A 21,389-nucleotide genomic window follows, 5' to 3' on the forward strand; every position below is an offset into this window, starting at 1 on the left:
CTTAAGTCGCTGAAGAAGTTGTTTCTATTACTCTTAAATTAGGAAATTGCAGCTCTGAATGTATCTTTGCAAAGGTTCTTTAGGTAGCAATAAAAAGAATCACAACTAAAGGCCGATTTACTTTTAATCCCATGTAACTCGTTTGGGGTTTTATTTGTTTGTTTGAAGAAAGGAAGATGTCTAGAAAAATTTTCATTTTAGATTCCTTATGCTTGCTCAAGAATTTTATTTGATGATGTACTGTTATTACTTTTCTCAAAATACCAGGGGATTAAATATGTTTTTGAGCAGAGGCTTCAAAATTAAAAAGAATAACTTCAAACAATACAGCAATACTTTTGGACAGGCAAAGAAACATAGTGCTATGAGACTACTGCTACACCTAGCTGTATAATTCCAAATCATAAAATTTAATCACTGAAGATTTTCAGGCCAATCAAGTAACAAAAGATGATGGTAAAACACAATTGTAGCTGTTCTCCAGCTTCCAAACTTGCTCATATCAGTTAAAAGATAAATTCCAGCTACAAATTTTATTAGTGTTGAAAATGCGGAAAGGTGACTCCACCTTCACCTTTTCAATCACAATCAGCCACCCCAACAGCTTTTATTATCTGAGATTCACAGAGTGAATTTCAGAGTATCTGCAATGGTTATGTGAAGGGCTCCACTCTCCTTTCTCTGACAGATTTAGGCCATCTGAGCAGGTTTTCAGGTTTCTTCATCACTTCAGAGACCAAAATTAAAAAGGAGTTATGTGGCACTCAGGCTGAAATCCCTTCAGATTTCAACTTCTAGCAGAGAAACTGAACACATGGAGTTAACCATGAAAAGATATGACGCTATTTTAATAACCAACACTAACAGGACTGCTATCAGTTACAAAATTAGATGCATCTCTGTCCTGCTGCTGAAGCCCTTTAACTTTTTCTTGAAAAACTACTGTGTTACATCAATTTTAGAACAACTGCAGTAGCCAAGCCAACCTGGGCTACCAACTGGAAGAGAGAAACTGAAAAGTAAGACAGAGAGGAGAGTCCCTGTTTTAAAATCCATTTTATATTTTGCTATACTTGATTCCTAGTATTAAAAATAACTATAATTTTATTCATAACTAATTGCAGACCATTTAGACCTGCCAAGGAATCCTGGTGTTGAAGGTTTGTGTGTACAATGGACTGGCAAAATAATAGCTACACTCAAAGAGTAATAGAGACTTGAAATTATTCAGAGATGGGAAGAAATTCTCCCAGATAGTAAAGAGAAGAAAAATAGGCTTACTTCAGGAATCATGACAAGTTTATTGGAAACTTAACTGGTAAATTAAAACTCCTGTAGAAAATTACTACTATAAATTATTATGCTGGTAAGCCCAGAAAAAGAGAAAAGCAAGGAGTTGTGCTCTATTATTACACCAGTGCTAAAGTAAGCCAGCATTACTATTAATTTAACTTAGAAATCCAATTTTTGTAGAAGCATGTATTTCTAAGTATACAGTTCTTAACTGTTAGTATGAAGGTAATGATCAAAGACAATTTTTCATTCAATCACAGTCAAAGAAAAATAAAGCTGGAAATACATCTAATGGAAAAAAAAAAAAAGATTTGGTTTCATTTTTCTAAGTGTTTCTTGTACAGGAGCCTAAGTTAAAGATTGTTTAAATTAAAAAAGGAAGGACAGGCACAATCTCTTCTTTCTCATTCTCCTCTTCTCCAATTATGGTCTTGTCTTCTTTAGTGCTAGACAGTATTTACAACGGTTAAGAATGAACTAGCCTGGAACAAACCAGGGTTCCATGGAAAAGTCGTAGGCAGGCACTTCTTTCTCCAATGTATGGTTAGAGTTTTCTGGGAAACACAAATGAAATTACTTCAACAAACATGAAAAGAGAACAAAATAGAAATAGAACAAAAGGCAGATGTCAGGGACAGTTTCTTTCCTCCGAAATGGAAACAACTGTTCAATACCTGCAAGTGTTAGCATTACGTAATTCCTCCTGTAACATTACGTGACACACTGTCTACCACCATCATTTCCAACAATGGAAAGAATATGACAAAGCAAGCAGCGTTTTTCTCACTGTCTCACTTTCTGATATCCTTCTTTAGTTAGAGCCTGTTCCTACTTGTTCTCTGGCTCTGGACAGACCTAAAGTTCCTTAATAAAGCAACTTCACAAGAGAACTGCTGGGTAAAAACTAAATGTCTTTATCAAGACCATTGTCACTGGAGAACCTTAGCTGCAACTGATCAAAACAAAACAGAGGAAGTATTTGCCCATTTTGCAATTTCCTTTTCTAGCGGGCTCCAATCACAGGCTTCTTATTTCATGGACAATTAAATGAGTTCAAGAATTCTCCTGAGATGAGGAGAAAGAACAGACTAAAGAGAACAAGGATTTAAAAATGATAATTTCTACTAGAAACAATTACACTGTGGGAGCCAACATATCATTATGCAGTGAGCTCCAGCATCGGCTCTGCCTTCAAAACTAGCAGCCATCTAATACCTGAAACCCTCATGATCGGCCTGACTCATCATCCAGTGGCAAAGACCAACTAAGAAAATGGTACAACAACCCCGAAGGCGGTATAACAGAAATGTACCTCTCTAAATCCTTATAATCTATCATTACTGTGATCTGAACTCCACAGCACACTGCTGAATCAGTAGTGTATTGTGTATACAGCAACATTATGCATGTTTCTCTCTAGGTTTCTGATGATAATGTAGACTGATACACACTAATTTTCTGAATGTCACATAGCTATTCAAATATAAGCAGTTAATAGCTTTCTTAGGATTGTTATACTTACTATGACATAAAAGATTTTTTGTAAGCAACTGGAAGTGCCAAATGTAAATAAAAAGAACAGATATATACATGCAGAGGCAGTAACTTTAAAGTCACGGTATGTGGGCCAGTAATTTGAAAGATGTTATTTCCAGGTCCTAATAAATACAGACCTTCTGGTCAAGACCAGACTACCTATAGAAATTAAAAGAAACAGCTTCAAATTTTGTCTCCAGGAAGGGGGACATGAGTAACCAATAAATGCTTGAGTTATGATGCTGACAGGACATACTGAGACTGAAATATACAACTCAGAATAGCTGTGGACATAAGGATTAAACAATGATTTGTTGTTTTTTTCCAAGAAAATAGTAAAGTTTAGGTAGGATTTGGTACACTCAGATTTTTATCCTTTTGTTTAACTGCTGAGAAGTTTTGGGGTATAAAATATATTTTGCTTAAAATATATGCAATATATATAAATGCAGCTTTGAATCACCTCAATTGTTCACTGGTGAGAAATACCTCAGGTGACAGAATCAGGCCTGTCATGTTACTTTGCCAAGAAACCAGAACAGTTTGCAACTGAACTGAAACTGCTGGACCAAAACAGTCCAGCTTCAAGAGAAATGAGGGAAGTGAAGCTGTCTACTGAACCACTTAACTGTACACATAACTATTCACTCAAAAGAGAGTGGAAAGGCATCTAAAATACACAACAGATAAGCAGTGAACTTAGAGTGTCCTTATGTGTATCATGTACCATATGTATATTGCACTCATTTTAACCCAGTATTTAATATGGTAGTATTTACTGATAGTATTTACTGATTCAGAGAAAAGAAATTTCCCCCAGTAATATTTTTGGTATTGTTCCCACAAAGTAACTGTGAGAACCAGGCACAAGCTCTGGCAGGCAACAAAGGAAGGCTGTTAGAGACTTACAGTTACTGCTACTTGAACACAGGGTTGAAAGCTGAAAGATGAAGACTTTAAAATGTACATTTCTACCTGCTGCCATGGCAAAATCATGGACAAAGTTTCCTTCTGCCAATCATTCTCGTATTTTGCTAAAGTGTAACTCTAAGTAGCAGAGGAAAAAAAAAAAAAGATTAGAATTCATGGAAAAGTTATTGGGATTGTCACAAACTAAGCTATTAGCAGAATGCATATGCATTTACAGCATTTAGTTCGTATCCATTAACTAGATATAATTAACCACAGTGACAGAAACAGGATTATATAGCCCGAACAAGTAGACATTATTGGATTTAATAAATACATTAATGTAATGTAAGCTATGAGCTACAAAGATTGAACTCACTCATCATCACTGAGTAATCTGCAATTTTTACAAAATTCTTATTAGATATCTACTTAATTTGAAAAATTATTCTAACAAATTGAATATTACCATTAATAAAAAAAGACATGGGAATAACATACCAATTCCAAAATGACCACTTCCGTGCAATATGTATGTAATATTATATGTGCTTGTGTTTAACTTAAGTTTTTCTCAAAATGTTCTCCTGAGCTGGAGGAAGGACATAAACTGATTTTTTTTTTTAATTTAGTCAAAACAAAACCAAACTACTCACCCTTCCATGTATCTATTTTCATTTTGTGTGTCACGTTAAAATAGCATATGCAGTAGTCTTGTCTATATTATCGATGACAACATGGTGGCTATTGGACTGACATAATGGTCTTAAGGAGTTTCCAAATATAAATATATGCTAATGAGATAATCCCTAGAGCACAGATATGGAGGAATGCTATATAAATAATGTCACTTCTATCGCAGAATTGGTTCCAAATTAATTGTTTCTCTCTAAAGCTCTAATTATCAGGAGGAATGCAGTTAGTCAGAAAAGATGAAGTTTAAAAGTGCATAATGTTTAATAGCTCATTAAATAGAAAATATATTGTAAATTTGGGAATCAGAATGACTCGCAGCTAACTGTGAGATGATGGGTCATGGCATATGAAAAGAGACTTTTTTGGCAGGAAAGCAATTTGGTAATACTGACTGCAGACTACATTTACTTGACATTCGGAAAGATTATATGACACCAATGCAGATGAGATGAACAATGAGGAGAAAAGGACAGGCAAGGAGACCTAGAGGAGAAAAAGTTAAGTGATGAGTGTCTGGGTGGATGAAGAGGAAGAGGGGAATACAAGTGTCATTGCTGTGGGTTCAGTTTTTAAAGTGGGAATGAGAACAAGATTATTGAAGAGAGTGCATTCATGCAGCTATTGTGATAGCTGTGTCAGCACTTTTGCCACACAGGGTTTTATTTAAGATTCATATAGGTGAATAATTAGCAATTCTATAATTTGTCTTCTGATAAGAAAACATAGTAACTGTTATGTACCAGTTGCTCTGAAAAAGCAGTTGCTTTAAAAAAGTTGCTTTAAAAAGCATACTTCATTTTATGAGTGTGAAGTGTGTATTTGCCAGACATCAAATATGTATTTATAACAGATGCAACAAATCAAAGCAATGCCAAAGAAATTCTGAAACATGTAGGAATAATTGCACTGCTAAAAACAAAAATAAAAAAATTACATCACTGCCTCAAAGTGAAAGCTCAGAAAGGCTGAGCTAAGCTCAAATTTTCTCCTAATACATTTCCACACAAGCAGTGACCCCAACAATTACATGAAAGGATGCAAGCATGATCAGAATGGAACAAGGCAGCTGTGCAATTGCACATGACCAGCTTGGTCACAACCAGATCAGGCCATGCAGGCCACGCTGACCTCCACAACATGAGGGCTAAAGCCCCATACATCCTCATACAGTCATCTAAAAGCATGAAGTGATGTATTGAGCACAGCAGTATGCGGGTTCAGATTCCCAGATGAAGCACATGTATCTGAAAAGAGGAAAAGAGTTACCCAGAGTTACTTTTATTTGTTTTGTTAGCTTCTGACTGCAAGATTATCCCTGTGGTAAAGGAAAGACTGGGGTACAATCACCAAGAATACTTCTATCAAATCATAATGTTTATAATCAGAAAATAATAAAATCATGTTGCCATAAAGGAAAATGAATCCACATGGGAGGGGAAAAAACATTTCCTATGGCTGGAGTTCAGCCAGCGCCTGGATTCATGGCTACTTATTTCTTTGAACATTACACAAATACCAGTGTAATACCTTGGTTATGAAGGTCTGGACACTTTGGCTGTGTGTTTGAAGTATTATCTTAATTCCAATGTAAGCGATATCCCTCGTGATTTTAGATTGAACAGAAAAAAAAGCAGGATCATGTAATGAGAAATGTCAGGCAACATTAACCATATTGGCTGATAACATCGTATCTGAATTTATAGCATGTTATGTTAGCATACAAATACGATCTTTCTTGTCTGGATTCCAGTAAACTTATATACCAGAACTTATCTCACTTTATTTACTACAGTTACCAGACCTCAAGATAAAATTTACCATCTTATTTAAATATAGCTTATTTGTTATAATATATAGATTAAAAAAAATCAAAGCTAAATAAACACAGGTAACACAGTCCTGAGAGGCTATTCTTCTCCTGCTATGGCTCAGAAACAGATCCTTCTTCTGTAGTTAAGCTTTAAACATGACCTCATTTCTTGCAGGAATACCATAGCCTGATATACTTCGTCAGAAAGTGATATTTTACTTCAGTGTCATGCCAGTAACATCACATTTGAAGAATTACATGATTGTAATTGTAGTTTCTAATGCTATAATACAGGGTAGGTACTTGCTGCACCTTTCTGAAAATGACCTGCTGTTATACGGTCTCTGTTCTGAATATAACGGGATTGGATGTTTATAGAAGGTGTAGGGCTGACAATCCATCGAAACAAAGCTCAAGTCTTAAATTTATACCCAGAATACAGACACAAACATAGCCGTTTCAGCAGCACCCCACCCACATGCCTTCAACACCGATCACTCTGAGCAGTTAGCAACATTTATTCAGGCTCGCTTCAGAAAAGTCTGCAAGCACATAATTAATTTGACTAGTCCCATTGAAGCTACATGCTTGCAGCTGAAATGCCTTGCTTGATCAGAGCTCGGTTTTTGCCTTGCTGTGCACACAGCAGGTGCACATCATCATTTTTGCCAGTGGTGACTTTTGTGGCTTGGACAGTTGTACAGTAAAATCCAAACGAAGACTACTGACTCGTTTCAGATAAGCCATGAAACAAGCTTCAGATGGTACCAACTCTCATCCGTTGCTGGAAAAGATCCAAATTTCAAAGACTGGTACATACAAACGGCACGGAAAACCATTATCTTTACTGAGAGCTACCAAGCCATTGTGATGTACATTGCATGTCATGAAGTTCAATGATACACCAGCTAACGATGACTTAAGGTTGAGCCTAGAACGCAAAAGGCCAAATGGATATCTTACACAGGAACAAACACAAGAGAAGTCTCAAATGAAAGGGGATCTAGAGTGGGGTTTTAAGCCAGTGCTCACATATCCCCCATTTGTGTGGCCATGCATCAGGAGGCACCCAGCCTGCACATCAGAGGCTTTGGGACAGGTTCTCTCACACATGGTGTCACTTGGTGAGGGAGAAGTCACGGGGAGAGACTGTAACCAGGAAGAGTGCCCCATAAAAAGGTTCTCAGAGGAGCATGAAAAGTCACTTGGTGATCCAGGGGCAGCACTCTGTCCTCTGCCCCATCCCTTGACACGACAAGTCAGAGACAAGCAAAGGGCCACACACCACAGAGCTAACCAGTTTGTGCTGAGGTGGGCTGGAGGCCACTGCTCTCTTATCAATATGGGATGCAGAAACTGCAGTGGGGGAGCATGAGGAAAAATCCAACACGGGAGCATCACTGTAAATGTGAGAGACTTGTCAGGTCTGTGCTCCTGTCTCCAAAGGAGCTAGTGTGAGACTGCATGTTACTGAGAGATTTATTTTAAAATACATTATATCATTCTTAAAAAAAAAAAAAAAAAAAAAAAAAAAAAAGCAAAAACAGAATGCTAGACAATTACAGTCTTGTTATAATAAGCCAGTCAAAATATAGTCTATTGCAATTATACCTCCTTGCATTTCAAAAAGGAAATTGCTTTATCGGATCAAGCCAATGGTCCATCTAGTCCCGTCCCTCATCTTCAATAGTGGCTGTTAATATTACAACAGAGGCAACAAATTTTCCACACAGCAAGAGGCCAGCATACTACCAAAAGTAAAAGTTTGGTTATTTATTTCAAAAATGTCTCATACTAAGCAACCCGTTTCTTAATCATTTTTTTATTTATACAACCGAATAGGTTTGTTGAGCCGTGCTCATGCATTTATTAGCCTGCAACATTTGGCAATCTACAGCACCTTTTGCAGCCTTCGTTCACATTCATGATTTAAGCATAGGCTACCAAACAACTAACAGTCTAAAAAAAAAAACTGTATGTGCTTTCATCTGTGTGCTTCCCTGTACTATGGCTCTCCCCCCGGCATTGTTAGAGGGATGCTTGCAGTAGAGGAGGCTGTATGCAAGCCTGTCCTGGTGCTGTGAGACCGGTGTGCAGGTTTCCTATTACAAGATCAGCAAGATGTGAAGTGGGGTTACTCAAAAATGTAACATAATTCAGATTATGAGGTTTGATGAGCTTTAAACAAGGGACAAACCCAACTTCCCAATTTTTACACATGCTATTATATACACGATTGATTCTAAATCCATACAAAGCATTTTCTAGTGCTACATCAAGCAATAGCTACTGCTACGCTTTCTACAAATCAGTATTCCAACCTAGCAGAACACAAGAAAAAGCTAAAAAAGCTTTTTCTAGTGACTCTTTCCCATTTTATTTGAGTATGTACTGTCCTGCCACAACTAGTACTGTAAAGCATTGTCTTTATTTTTTCTCTCTTCTTTGAAAGTGTTTTTCAAAATACACTGCATGAAAGAAGCTCTATAAAGTGCCTTGAACTGTTTATCTTAAAAATGTGACTCTTTTTCCAGTAGCAGTAGGAAAAAGTACATTAGGTGGCCATTATTATTTTGTCTTCTCTTTTGATAAATAACTGACTCTGTATGGTAAATAAGAATGGCTGGCAAGGGTGTATAAAGAATCAAAGCACAGAAATCACTACCTTTCCAAGTTGTACGCAGAGCAAAAGGCAACAGCTCTGTAGCTGTCACCAGGAAAATGAATGACATTATTGTTGATGTTGCCACATTCATTCCTATGCCTGATGAGTTTTATAAATCTGACTTAGTTATGAGGAATGTTTTGAAGTATATATTGATGGCTCACAAAACTGAATAACTGGGCCAAATTCCCTGCTGAAACAGCTCCAGTGCTGTGCTTCTGTATTTAAAAACTATTTCAAATCCACTTACAATGGATTCTGTGAAGCTCAATACAGTATGTAAATGTTTTCTCACCCTAAAAAAAGTAAGTGAAATCCTTTTTTAAGGGCACACTTAAATTCAGTGATCTAAAGATAATGGAGCAAATCTCCAGCTGCTTTAAAATGTCAGAGCTTCAACTACTTCAATGGAGCAAGGGAAATCCACATCAGTTGAGGATGCCCCTCTTAACACATAAAAATTGTCATGAATGGGGACAGGTCAGTGTTGAGCTCTGCTGACACAGGAGGACCCTTCTGTTATATTCATCCAAACCCAACTTTTGTCTCAATCCCTTTAAAATTCAGCATTTCAAAGGAAAAATGGAAAATGCATTTTCAAATGAAAAGCACTTGCTACCTGAATTATCTGGAGCTGTACTAGAAAATCAATGGGAGAAAGACAACAAACATGTCATTTGAATGAGATATTTAAATACAGACTGTAAATATGAGACTGAACATTAATTAATTAGATTTGTGGAGTCTTCACTTGCTGTAGCCTTTGTATCATCATGCAGTCTTTGTTTACTTTCATTTATTTTCTTTGTTAGATGACGTTTGACTAAAAAATACATTGATGAATTGCATCAGTAAATGCCATCCATATATCACAAAAATAGAATGTACTCAGTGTTTCTGGCACAGTGAGGCTAAAGGATTTGTTGTTGTTGTTGTTTGAACTTTCAGTACATAACAAAGGGAATACTACTGCTGTGCTGGATAAACTTCCTGATTTTTGTTTTAATTTTCAGTGAACAAACAGCTGTAGAATAATGTGAGTTAATGAAGCATTTCTAATAAAATACTGCAGAAGTTAAACATAGAACTGCCTGCTCACTGATAGTTGTACTATTCAGAACAGTTTTTCAAGATGGTGATCTCATTTTTGTGTAGATGTACAGTATTAGGTAATGTGATTTTTCTGCCTTCCAAAGTCAGTGATTTCCTTTAACACAATAACTAGTTAGCATTTTTCTATTACTTTTTTATAGTAAGTAAAACGTACAATTTAATTAATGCAATATATTGCTAATACACTATTTATGCCTCACACAGGTTGGCAAGTAGCAATACAGCCAGCAATAAATTTAAGTGCAAAGATGCTCAGATCTAAAAAATTCCATGGTATGTTTTGCTCATCAGAAACATATAGCCTGCATTCATAAAGAGGTCCTTTATCAAGCCTGTCATCACCTGTGATGAAATTACGGAACTTCTTGACTGCTACATGTTTTTCTGCTGTCACAATTCAGTGTAAAGTATTATTTGCTTTATGTAAATCTAGACAGGGTTCAATGAATCATCACTTTGCAAGTTGCCAGTAAAGCAATCTCCAATACCCATCTGTAGACACATCCACTTACTTCCGCACAGAACTAGTTATTCATGTATTCCCCACCAGAATTCTCAAGTGCATCACAAGCACCTACATGAGATCTCTCTGCTCATAGGAAGAGACGGAGAAAAAGGTTACTTGGTCTCATATCTGGTATGATAAAAGACACTGCCATATTAGACGTCATTCTCTGATTAAAACTGTCTGACAGGAGTCAAGATTTTATCTCAAAGTCACCCACTACCAGCAGCATATCTAAAATTAATACCACATTTTTTGAAAACCCCCTTCTGTTCAGACAACATGTGGAAACACTGAATAGTAATCCTGACCTGCAATTAACTAATCGAGCCAAGCTTTCCACTAAAATTATGGCACTTGGATAGTTTACATTTATAACAGTAGCAGTACTGTAGTTTGGGGAATCGGGACTTTATGAAACCAAAAAACACATAGCTTTCAATATTACCTCAGCAGTATCAGCTCCCCAAAATAATTTTTTCATAATGAAGTTTATATGAATTACTTTACTACTTTTAATTACGCACAAAATAAATTAGAGACATCAATATGAAATGACTGTGCAATTACTGTGAAAAAGTGTAACAGATGTAACCCTTGCAACCCCTGATAAAAACGCCTTAGTATGCTCTTTCCCAACTTCAGCTCAGCTGTATTCACAGTACCATTGAACTGCTCGTTTTTAGTGTGTACCTTATGCTACAGAAAATAATCTTAATTTATCAATTTGACATCATTTAGGTCAGCCCATAAAGCAGCTTTGAAGTGTTAAACATATAGCAGGCTGAATGTTAATGTCTGAAACCACTTGGTAAGACAGAGAAACCAGATAACAATTATCATTTAGTCAATAGTCATTTAAATGTATCCAGTGCTGTGAGAAGACCCTAAGACCCCGAATGTTTTATGGGGCTTCCAGGGATAGGGGCTGAGTATGTTTATTATTCAAATTGGCTGTTCTTCAGGAGTCAAAGCCCGGTTCCTTAAATACAGAGCTGGAGCCTACTGGGGGGAGAGTGGTGGCAGTGAAGTGCTTCGTGCCTTAAAAAAATACTGACAATATCCGAGCAAAAGCTGGAAAGAGACAACTGTAAGTACACATATAATTTCAAGTGCTTCAAGCAATGATTTTAACTCCTGGTAAGAATGAACCACACAGAAGAGACATGAAAGGCAACTCCTAACAAGGCAGCGCAGGCTACTGCTCTTTATCCTTCGCCCAGGTAACGGGGTGTCCGATCCTACAGTTCAAGGGAACAAAGCGGGTTATTTTAAAACTCACTCTTGCAAAGCTATAAATGGCATGGAGCAAGGGAAGAGCCTTTTCACTGCAGAAGACCGAGCCTGTGGTGTATTTAGTAGGTAAATGAGTTCCCTAAAATGGAAAGAAAGCCACGCAGAGGGGCTGCACGCCCTACACACCACAAGTTGGGGAGCTCTACACACAGAAAGGGAGTCAAGAGCCATCTCTTTATCGCTCCTTTTCTAAAGGATTCACAAAGCGACTCCACGCTCTTTTAACCCCTGTCTGGAGCCGTCCGACAAAGCGTCCGGTCTCCAAACCCCCAAGTCCCCGGGGGTGCAGCGAGTAAGCGCCCACCCTCCCCACACGAGCAGCCGGGCTGACAGACCCCTGGGCTCCCCCAGCCCCCGCGGCTGAGGTACTTCGCCCGAATAAGAGGACCTCAAGCGATGAGGGAAAAAAAAAAAATACATAAAAAAAAAAAAAAGAAATAAAACGCGGCAGAAGGGCGGCAGCTGCCCCCCTCAGCCGGCCTCCCGCAACTTTTCGGCCCCGCGGCTGTCGGCTCACCTACCTGCAGCCCCGCTCCGAGCTGGCAGCACCCCGCGAGCGGCCGCCTCCCGGCGAGGGGGAGCCCCGGCCTCACCGCCCCGGCATCGCCGGCGCCCGGGGGCATGGAGCGGCGCCGCGCCCGCCTCGGCTCCCCTTGGCTCGGCTCGGCACGGCTCGGCTCGGCACGGCTCGGCACGGAGGGGAAAGGCAGGCGGGCAGGCAGGCGGCCGTCGGTGCCCGGCTGTCCCCCGGCTGTCGGGGAACGGAGCGGGAAATCCGGCTGGGGGGATGCGGGAGGGAGGGCGAAGTGCGTGGGGAGGGAGGGGAGACTCGAAGTGGCTCGGAGTATTTAAAAAATAATAATAATAAAATAATAAAAACAAAACACAGAGAGGAGGAGGAGAAGTAGGGGCTGGCTGTGGGGCGAGGAAGTCCTGCAGCCCGGTGCGGCTCCGGCCCCTCCGCCAGCTGCGTGCGGTCCCGATTCAGCCCCGGCGGCGGAGGACGGGAGGAAAACCCGCGGCGTCCTGCAGCAATCCCTCCGTTACCGCGGCTCTGATTGGCCTGCCTTCCCCACACGGCTCGCCTTCCCCTCCTGCTGCCTCCTTCTCCCTCTTGGGAAAAGTAATCGGAGAGCCGGAGCTTCACCTTCAGCAGCAGCAGCAGCAGCACCGCGCAGGGGCCGCCCAGCCGGGGGGCGGAGGGGGGAGCCCGCCCTGCTCCTGCTCCTGCTCCTGCTCCTGCTCCTGCTCCTGCTCCTGTTCCTGCTCCTGCTCCTGCTCCTGCCCCTGCTCCTGCTCCTGCTCCTTCCCCTTCTCCTTTCTCCGCTCGTCACCCCCCTGCCGAGCCCGCTTGGCGAGGGTCTGGCGGGGGAGCGGGGCTCCGGCCGCCTCCCGCCCGCCCCCACGGCTCGGCTCGGCACGGCTCGGCTCTCCCTCCCCTCCCGTGCCCACCCTTCCCTTGCCGGGCAGCGGGCGGGGGGCTCCCAAGTTTCTGCACACGCACACGTGGGAGGCGGCGGGGAGAAGACGGGCACCTCCGCGCCTCCCCCGGGACCCCCGCGACGGGGACACGGGGACGGGACGGGCAGGGGGGCCCCGGCGGCTCCCCCGGGGCGCGGGGCACGGGTCGCGGCGGCTGGAGCAGGGGCAGGGGCAGGGTAGGGGCAGGAGGGACGCGGCGGCGCCGGCAGCCAAAAGCTGGACTGTGTCTCCCTCCAGAGGGAGAAGGGAAGAAGGGAGGCACTCCCGGCAGCGGGGAAGCCCGCTTTCCCCCGGTGGTGCCTGCCCGTGGGCTCCCGGGCTGGCTCCGTGCTGCCGGGCTTGGGGGACTGTAGGGGAATTTGTTAGGGGTCAGAGCCTGAAGGGCTCTTCTCCTCCTGTCCAAAGCCGGGAGGGCCCGGCGGTGGTTCGCCACGGCTGCTGATGGATAGGGGGGAAACGGTGGCGGGTGAGGATAAGGAAAAGCGCAGCTTGCTCCTTTATTGCAGTGTGGTTTGTGCCATCCGGAGGGGGATGCAGAGATGTGGAGGGGAGTGGGGCCAGAGGTGGGCAGAAAGGGCCCTCAGTCATTCCAGTGGTATCAAACAGAGGGCCAAAGTCTCGGTTTTCTCCCAGAATGCTTGTCCGTTCCTAGGTTAAAATGGGAGTGCACTTTGGATTACCAAGTACTGATAATCATCCATTGCCTTATAGATATATATTGTAATTTGTATAAGCTTGTATAACAGCATATTTTCAGAAAAGAAGCCTTTGTTGAGCCTTTAGCTGTCATCCCATCTTGTATGATGCTGATGGTCAACTCTGAGAAATGGAAGAGGGGAATGAAACACTCTCCTCATTGTTATTCTTCACGCTAGAGTTTTTCTGTGTGAGTAAAGATCTGCAGCACGTTTGATTATTTTTCTTTTCAAAGCAAATACAGACCTAAAGATCCATGGAATCAGAAAGAAAAGGCAAAAATAAAGAAAGAGTAAGGGTGTTGACTACCTAGCAAACAAATAGGACAAAATGCAAAGAGGCTGGTACGGGAAAGAGCAAGCTGGAAGTAGCCCGGTGTGTGGTTGTCACACTATTGCAGCAGGCACTGCAGTACACATGCCTGGGTGAGAACTGGAGCCAAATTAAAAGCCTGTTTGGTTATAAAGACAAATGTGGTCTTACCTCATTCACTGGAAGCTGATACAATAACAGCACACTTTCCCTAGCTGGTAACTGTGTTTCTGCATTCACAAGCAGCTAAAACAATGCAGAAGGAATTGAAACAACCAGATCTGCAATCAGCAGCATAATTTCAGTATGTTGAGATAGACCAAAAGTAATGTGAATCCACTGGGGCCAGATGCTCCTGCCCCAGAAGTGCGAAATAACTGAGGACCCTGAATATGTAATAGAATAGGGTAGCTTTTACTGTTGCATGGGTCAGTGTAGGACCACAAACTGTTACTAAATTAAAAGTAGCCCAAGTACACCAAAAATGCAACTACAGCAGCTAAAATGCAGCTACAGCAGCTACTGCACTTCAGACATAGCTAGCACCTTGTAATTATAGGAGCACATAGACCTATATCAGCTGCATGTATCATTACCCTGACTGTGTATGGTGAGACCAGAGAATACTCAGTAGTTTAATACTGCTGCCCTGCTGTTACAAGAATTAGGCAAACACATCTAAGACACAGATCTGTTATAACCTAGTTAAAACAATACCAACAAGTCACATTAAAAAATAAATAAATAAAATAATTTAAAAAAAAAAAAAAGAAAAAGAAAAAAAAAGAAAAAAGAAAATTTTACAAAGCAATGGATAAGTGAAAACTTGTTCTGGAAAACATAATTATTCCTTATAGTGTGATGCTGCTGCACACAAGCAGTTGTTCTAGATCCCTTTGCCTGACATGTGAAATTCTGAACATGTGCACAGTACTCAGGCACAGGTTGCGTGACACCATGCAGGAAGATGTGCTTTCAGGAAGTTTTTCTATGTTCTTTTATACCAAGTCTAACACTCCTGGGAGGAACTGAAATGATCCATTACACCTATGCAGTACAGCTGGTTTTACAGATGCTTACTTAGTAAGTCTGACTCATCTCCAAAGGTGCATTTGTGCGTGCTGTACATACACGATATGATAAATTTACCATTTTCTGGAAATACCAGATTGGCTGTCTTTGTCCTACACGGCCTGTATTTATATCTTTCTGACTGGAAAATCCCCAACAGAATGCTGTGGCCTTAGAACGCAGCTCAGTTACAAAACACAGTTATTATATGAATGTCCTCTCTCTCTTTCTTTCTTCAGTTTGTTTAGCTTTTGAGTTAGTGTCACTACATCTTACTTTTCATCACTTTGTAGGGCTCTTCTACAGACTGAAAGAAAAGCATAAAATGTAAAAATGGGCATTGGCACTCACAACAGGTGTAATATTTGGAACAACTTCAGCATTTCCATTTCAAGTTGAACATCAGAGCATAAAAAGCAGGGAAATAAACATTTGTTTCAGCATGTGATAGTTGTATATATGTTGATCTAGCATATTTTTATATGTTGATTTTACCCAGGGGCAGACTTGTTTCTGAGCTTCTAAGTGGTGGGAAAGAAAATGTATATGTTGGTAGACACAAGTAGATTTTGCCTCTAAGAACTGATGAGTTCACTAATATCTACCCACAAGTTTGATCCTTGCCAGTGACGGCACTGCTTTTTAGATTAGTAGTTAGGTTTCTCATTTTGTTCATAAAAAATAGTTTTTTGCTTGAGCCTTCCATTGAGTTATAGGTAGCACGATAAGCAGGGACACCTCAGCATAAGAGACCTACAGTGTTTTAGAGCTTGATGTTCAGCATCAGATGTCCTGTTCTGACCCCTCTTGAGTGTCAGTGCTGCCCTCCAGTGTATTTGAATAATCTCCCCACTTTGGTGTCACCTGCTGGGAGTGTTTGCTACTCTGTCCTGCAGGTTGTTAGTGAGGACTGTAAGCAGATTGACTCCAGTATTGAATGCTGAGAAACGCCACAAGTGACTAGCCACTGTTCATTAAGCCCGGTGCTTCAACCAAATTACACCCACATTGTAAGACATCCAGTAAATATCTGCCCAATTTGGCTGCAAGGGTGTTATGGTAGACCACGTTCAAAGCCTCAGCAGAGTAAAGACAAACAGGCACCATGGTCCCCTGCCCCTCACTGCCAGCCATTTCATAGTAGATTTTCCTTGTTAAATCTATATTGACTATTCCAAATCACCTTCTTGTCCTTCGAGTGTGTGGAAATGGCTTCCAGGAGAATTTTCTCCATCACCTTCCTGGGGACTGACCTGTAGTTCCCCACACCCACCTTGCCTTTTGCAAATGGGCACTTTTGCCACTTTCCAGTCATTCAGGGCCTTCTCCTGTCACCATGATGACAGGTGATAGAGAGAGGTCTAACAGTGGCATCAGCCACTTGGATGCATTCAGTGCACACGGATGCACCTGGTCCCACAGACTACTTTAAGTCCATTTTGTTTAAGAGGGCCCTGTTCTTCCCCTATCAGAGGTGGTGCTACGCTCCCCCAAACTCATCCTTAAAGCAGAGTTAAACAAAGATTAAGAAATCCTGGGATGAATGCTGTTTGTCTAACATGTTGCATGGAATATGATGCAAATGGATCTTTCTTTTTATGCTATTCCATCAAAAAGAGCAAAATCCCCCAGGCTGTAGGTACTGTAGCTATTTTGAAACAGGGATACTTCCTTCTAGTACTTGTAAAGCACCTAAGCTCCCTAAAGGGAAAGATTTAAAAACTTGCACTCCTCATTTCTCATTTGCTACACCTTGACAAGTCACCACTGAGCTTTTCTTTTTTAGGCCTTTTATATATCATCATAAGGCACCTTTACTTTCTCCATGTGTTAGAGACTTTGTGCTGCCAGCTGCAGCTTTTGAGTCTTGCTCTGGGTGAGGCACATACCAAAAAGTTAGGTGTTGACATATTTTATGTAGTGACTCCAAAACTTTCTTGAATCTATGTAATCCACGTGAGAAAAGAAAAAACAAATCTGATCAAATGTAAAATAACATTTTGGGGAATAGACCTACATTTTCTGTTGAACATATCACTTGCTTGATTACCTTATGTATCCAATAAGCAGTGTGTCTGTGTTTTATTACACCAAAAGGAATAGTCCATGGCTTTTGGGATGGCTACAAGGCCACCTGTATTGCACAACAAGGGGTAAATGCCAAGAACATTAAGTGTAGTGCTGGTTGCCTATTAGAGCTAGAGTACTACTCATGAGCTTTGGAAAAGCCCAAAATTATACTGAGAAAGAAATTGTGAGTCATTTTTCCTTTGTCTTTTTTTTTTTTTTTTTAACTATTCCTCCTCCTACATCTGTGGGACCCAGCAGGAAATAGAAACAAACATTAAATCAGGCATCTGAAGAAATAAATTGGGGCAGGGGGGAGGGAAGAGGAAAATGTTCATATACATCTGGCCCGTAGTTGGGTTAGAATACAAGTACTCATTCATTGCCCTTATATGCATTTTTCTTAATCTGATACAATATGGAAGTTCCCATTTTGCTGTGTATCAAACAGCATGAGCCCTTACAGCCATGCTTACAAAGAATGTTTTACCCCTGGTTAAACATATGTTAACTTTGTTTCAATTTTATATTAAAGGTTGCATTACAGACAAAATTGGAGGGGAAAAAAAGCAATTTTTTAATTTAAAATTTAGCAGGAAAGTGATGTGCAGGCCTCCTTACCTAATGAGATTTTCGTGTCATTTTAAAACAAATATAATTATTTCCAAAATTGATGTCTTGAATTATTTTCATGAATTAATTATGTTTATATATTAAATTATATTACAGGAAAGGAAACCTTGTGAAAACAGAACGTAAAGCAAACAACAAGTAAGAACACTAAGTAAGGATCAGGTTGATTTTACAAAACGAATCATACTAAGTTTTTTCCGAAACCTGTTTACTGGGGGTAACATATGTTGGCAGATTTGAGAACTCATCTACAAGAAGAATTAAACTTCACTGTAGAGATTCATAGTGCCATATATTATCTCATGATATAGCATTTTCTAATCTGTGTGGTGTCATTTTAAAAACAGGCATCACAAATTCTGGTAAAAAATGGTGTCAAAGCTTATTAGCCCAGTAACTCAGTTCCCTCATGATGGAAGATAAATTAGGGGTCTGTCAGATGTGTTGTTTGCCAAAAAAAAAAAAAAAAAAATAATCGTCATGAACTTACCTGGGTTATTTTTTCTAGAGAAATAATGCTGTCTGTTTTATGGTTACAACACAGTCTTTCCAATACTATCATACTAAGTTCAGTAAGGAAATTTAGTGAAGGATACAGTGCATTAAACAGGAATAAGTTGTTCTGTCTCAGTATTTCTTTCTGATTTAAAGTTTTTCTTACTCTGAATTTTAAACACCTATATTTTAATAAGGAAAGGAAAATTACACTCAAGAATGTGCTAGGCTTGTGTATACGCATTAAAAAACATTAAAAGATGCCTTAAAGGTTATTATAGACTTTGCATTTTATGGTGTTTTAATAGTAAGGCAAAAAAAAGGTGTATTTTGGTATCATTTTTCTGAATCTTGAGTACAGGCAAAAGTAGATCTTCTGAGAGTAAAGAGTAGAAGTACTATTTTTTAGAATATTATCTACTGAATTTATTCCAAAACAGCATGTAACTTGGGGGAAAGAAACCAACACAAGAGCAGACTACTATAATTTTTAAATGTTCTGAATTGCAGATTTTTAAGACGTTTTCAAAACCAGAATCACTAAAAAGGAAGCATTTTTTTTTAAGGGGAGGGAGGAAGGGGAGGAATTAAAGAATCCTTCTGCTTGGATGAGAACAAACAGGTATTAATTCAACATGAAAAAGTGCCTCTGATTAATGAAGAATCAAAAAAAAATCAGCTCCATATATGTAAAAAGTTACATTTTTCTATTTAGAGTAGCTATGCTTTTCAATGAGATTACAAACGTGTAGCTAGCGGATTGCATAGTAAACAGCCTGAATATAAGGCATCTCTCAGTATAAATATGAAAGCAAGCTGGATGTACCTAGAGAGGATTACTGCCACTTAGATCTCAGGATATGCAGGGCTAGGAAGTCCTATGCTGAATGAACTCTGCCTTCCTCTTTCATCAAATATGCGGTAGGAAATGCTAAAGGATGTGTGGCGTTGACTTTTTTCTGCTTTTGTGGCTCTTATTGTCTGATTCCTTTGAAGGGAGTAAATTTGTGCTCGGCAGTCCTTCCGATTAACCTTGCCTGATTCACAGCTCAGACTACGTGGTGGCAGTGCTGCGATGCCTCGATACACAGCCTCCCTCTGGTGTTACAAACAAGTCTATACTCACCTGGCTGAGGTGGAATAAATACCTGGTTACCCACGTTAAAAAGCCACACGTAGATGGACAGAAATGTCCCCACTTGACTCCCTGTGCCATGTGTGCCCCTGCCTGGGGCAATCTGCCGAAATGCTCGCCCTGCGGGATCGGCTGCTGCAGGGCTCCACCACCTGCAGGATGGCCTCACGTAGCACAATATCAGCTCAAATTCCCATTTCTTTCTCACCCGTGGGGCATGGTAAACATGAGACTAAATCTCCTGGTTTGATCTTGACTGAGGGTAACACTTATTTTCTGAAATCCAGCCCTAGAACAATGTAAGGGTGGTGAGCAATAATTGCGAGAGCCCTAGTCCTGGGGGATGTATCTTGCATGGTCATGAGAATCATTTTGACATTATCATTCTGACCAATGCTTAACCACTTATATTATTCTTCTAAAATATAGTTTAGGACCAATCCTTTCTGTGTGTCCTTTGCAGGCCAGATAAATTTACAAAAATCAAAATGAGTTTGTTTTTTATCTTGTGCTCCAGGCAGGGCACAGACACACATAGCAACTGCAGTGACAGGCAGGTATGCTGGGATTCAGCACCTGGAAACAGACTCGGTGCTCAGGACTCAGCGTGGAAAAAACTTGTTTTCTGGAACATTTCAGAGGTGTCTTGGACAGAGATGCACAGAAGGTACAGCCTAGGAAGCAGACTCCTCTGCTGCTAGAGCGATAAATCCACTGTGTAAATCTTCTTGGTTTTCCTCCCATTTTAAGCTCCACGGCAGATCAGTCCTTCCCTGCCTGATTCCAGAATTACCTCGTTATCCACAAGTGCCCTGGTTTTCACTGGTGTTAAGCACCCACAAATGTCAGAGAACCACGTAGAGGTATGGGGAGGGGGGGACGTCTGGAAAAAAAAAAATCAAAGTACGGTAATTGAGAGATTTTGCCGCTAGATGTCAGCAGGCAGAGCACAGACCCGACACATTACCTTAGGAAATCTTGGAAAAGGATGTTTCAGTTCTCCTTCCCCTTTCTTCCCCCTCCTCCTCTCCTAGCACATATATGCATATACACATAGGAAGAAAATCACCTAGGGAATACTTCTTTTTGGTTTATTTTTTTCATCGTAACCTTACACAGATAAATAAAATATATATATATGTATCTAATACCCAGTTATGCTTGAAAGAAAGGGCAAAGAAAAGAGTTGGCTAAAATTTGCGGTGGCTAAACAAACTGAACAATAACAAGCTCTGTGAGCTCTGGAGTTAATGAGGACTTGTTTCCTGTGGATCTTATCCTATGGTTAATTGAAGCTTTTCGTATGCTGGGGAACTTTGAATTTTCTTTTTTTTTTTTTTTTCTGTAGGATGACTCCAAGGAGCAGCTCTTCAGAGATGCATTTGTGGCTTTTCTCTCTTCTTTCCAAGTACCTTTCCTTATTGTAACTGAATAGCTTTGAGACTGCTACCCATCTTTCAGATTTTTTATGGTATCAGGAGGGGTTCCAAAATGCACAAACTTTGCTTCCATAGGAAACCTAGCAAAAGAAAATGCAGACTGCTATTACACACTCAGACTTACAAGGCCATTTATTTTATAGTACAACTTTGCTAAAATTACTTAACACCTGAACTAGCACTGTCAATTTAAGTGTTCCTCTAAATTTTCTGATGATTCCTTATTTTTCCACCCA

The 21,389-nt window shown here is 40.5% G+C and overlaps 1 protein-coding gene across 6 annotated transcripts in view; it reads right to left on the minus strand.

Annotated features, from left to right (window-relative positions):
* TAFA2 (TAFA chemokine like family member 2) overlaps positions 1-13,457 on the minus strand; it is a 197,753-nt gene extending 184,296 nt beyond the window's left edge. For 2 of the 6 annotated variants that reach the window (XM_083827767.1, XM_083827765.1), the window contains exon 1: positions 12,345-13,457. The gene's annotated coding sequence lies outside the window, so the exon portion shown is untranslated. The remainder of the gene's footprint in view (positions 1-12,344) is intronic. The other 4 variants (XM_083827764.1, XM_083827768.1, XM_083827762.1 and 1 more) reach the window with 4 other exon arrangements.
* Between the last annotated feature and the right edge of the window lie 7,932 nt (positions 13,458-21,389).

Source organism: Anser anser (genome assembly GCF_964211835.1).
Source record: "Anser anser genome assembly, chromosome: 1".
NCBI classification, from domain to species: domain Eukaryota; kingdom Metazoa; phylum Chordata; class Aves; order Anseriformes; family Anatidae; genus Anser; species Anser anser.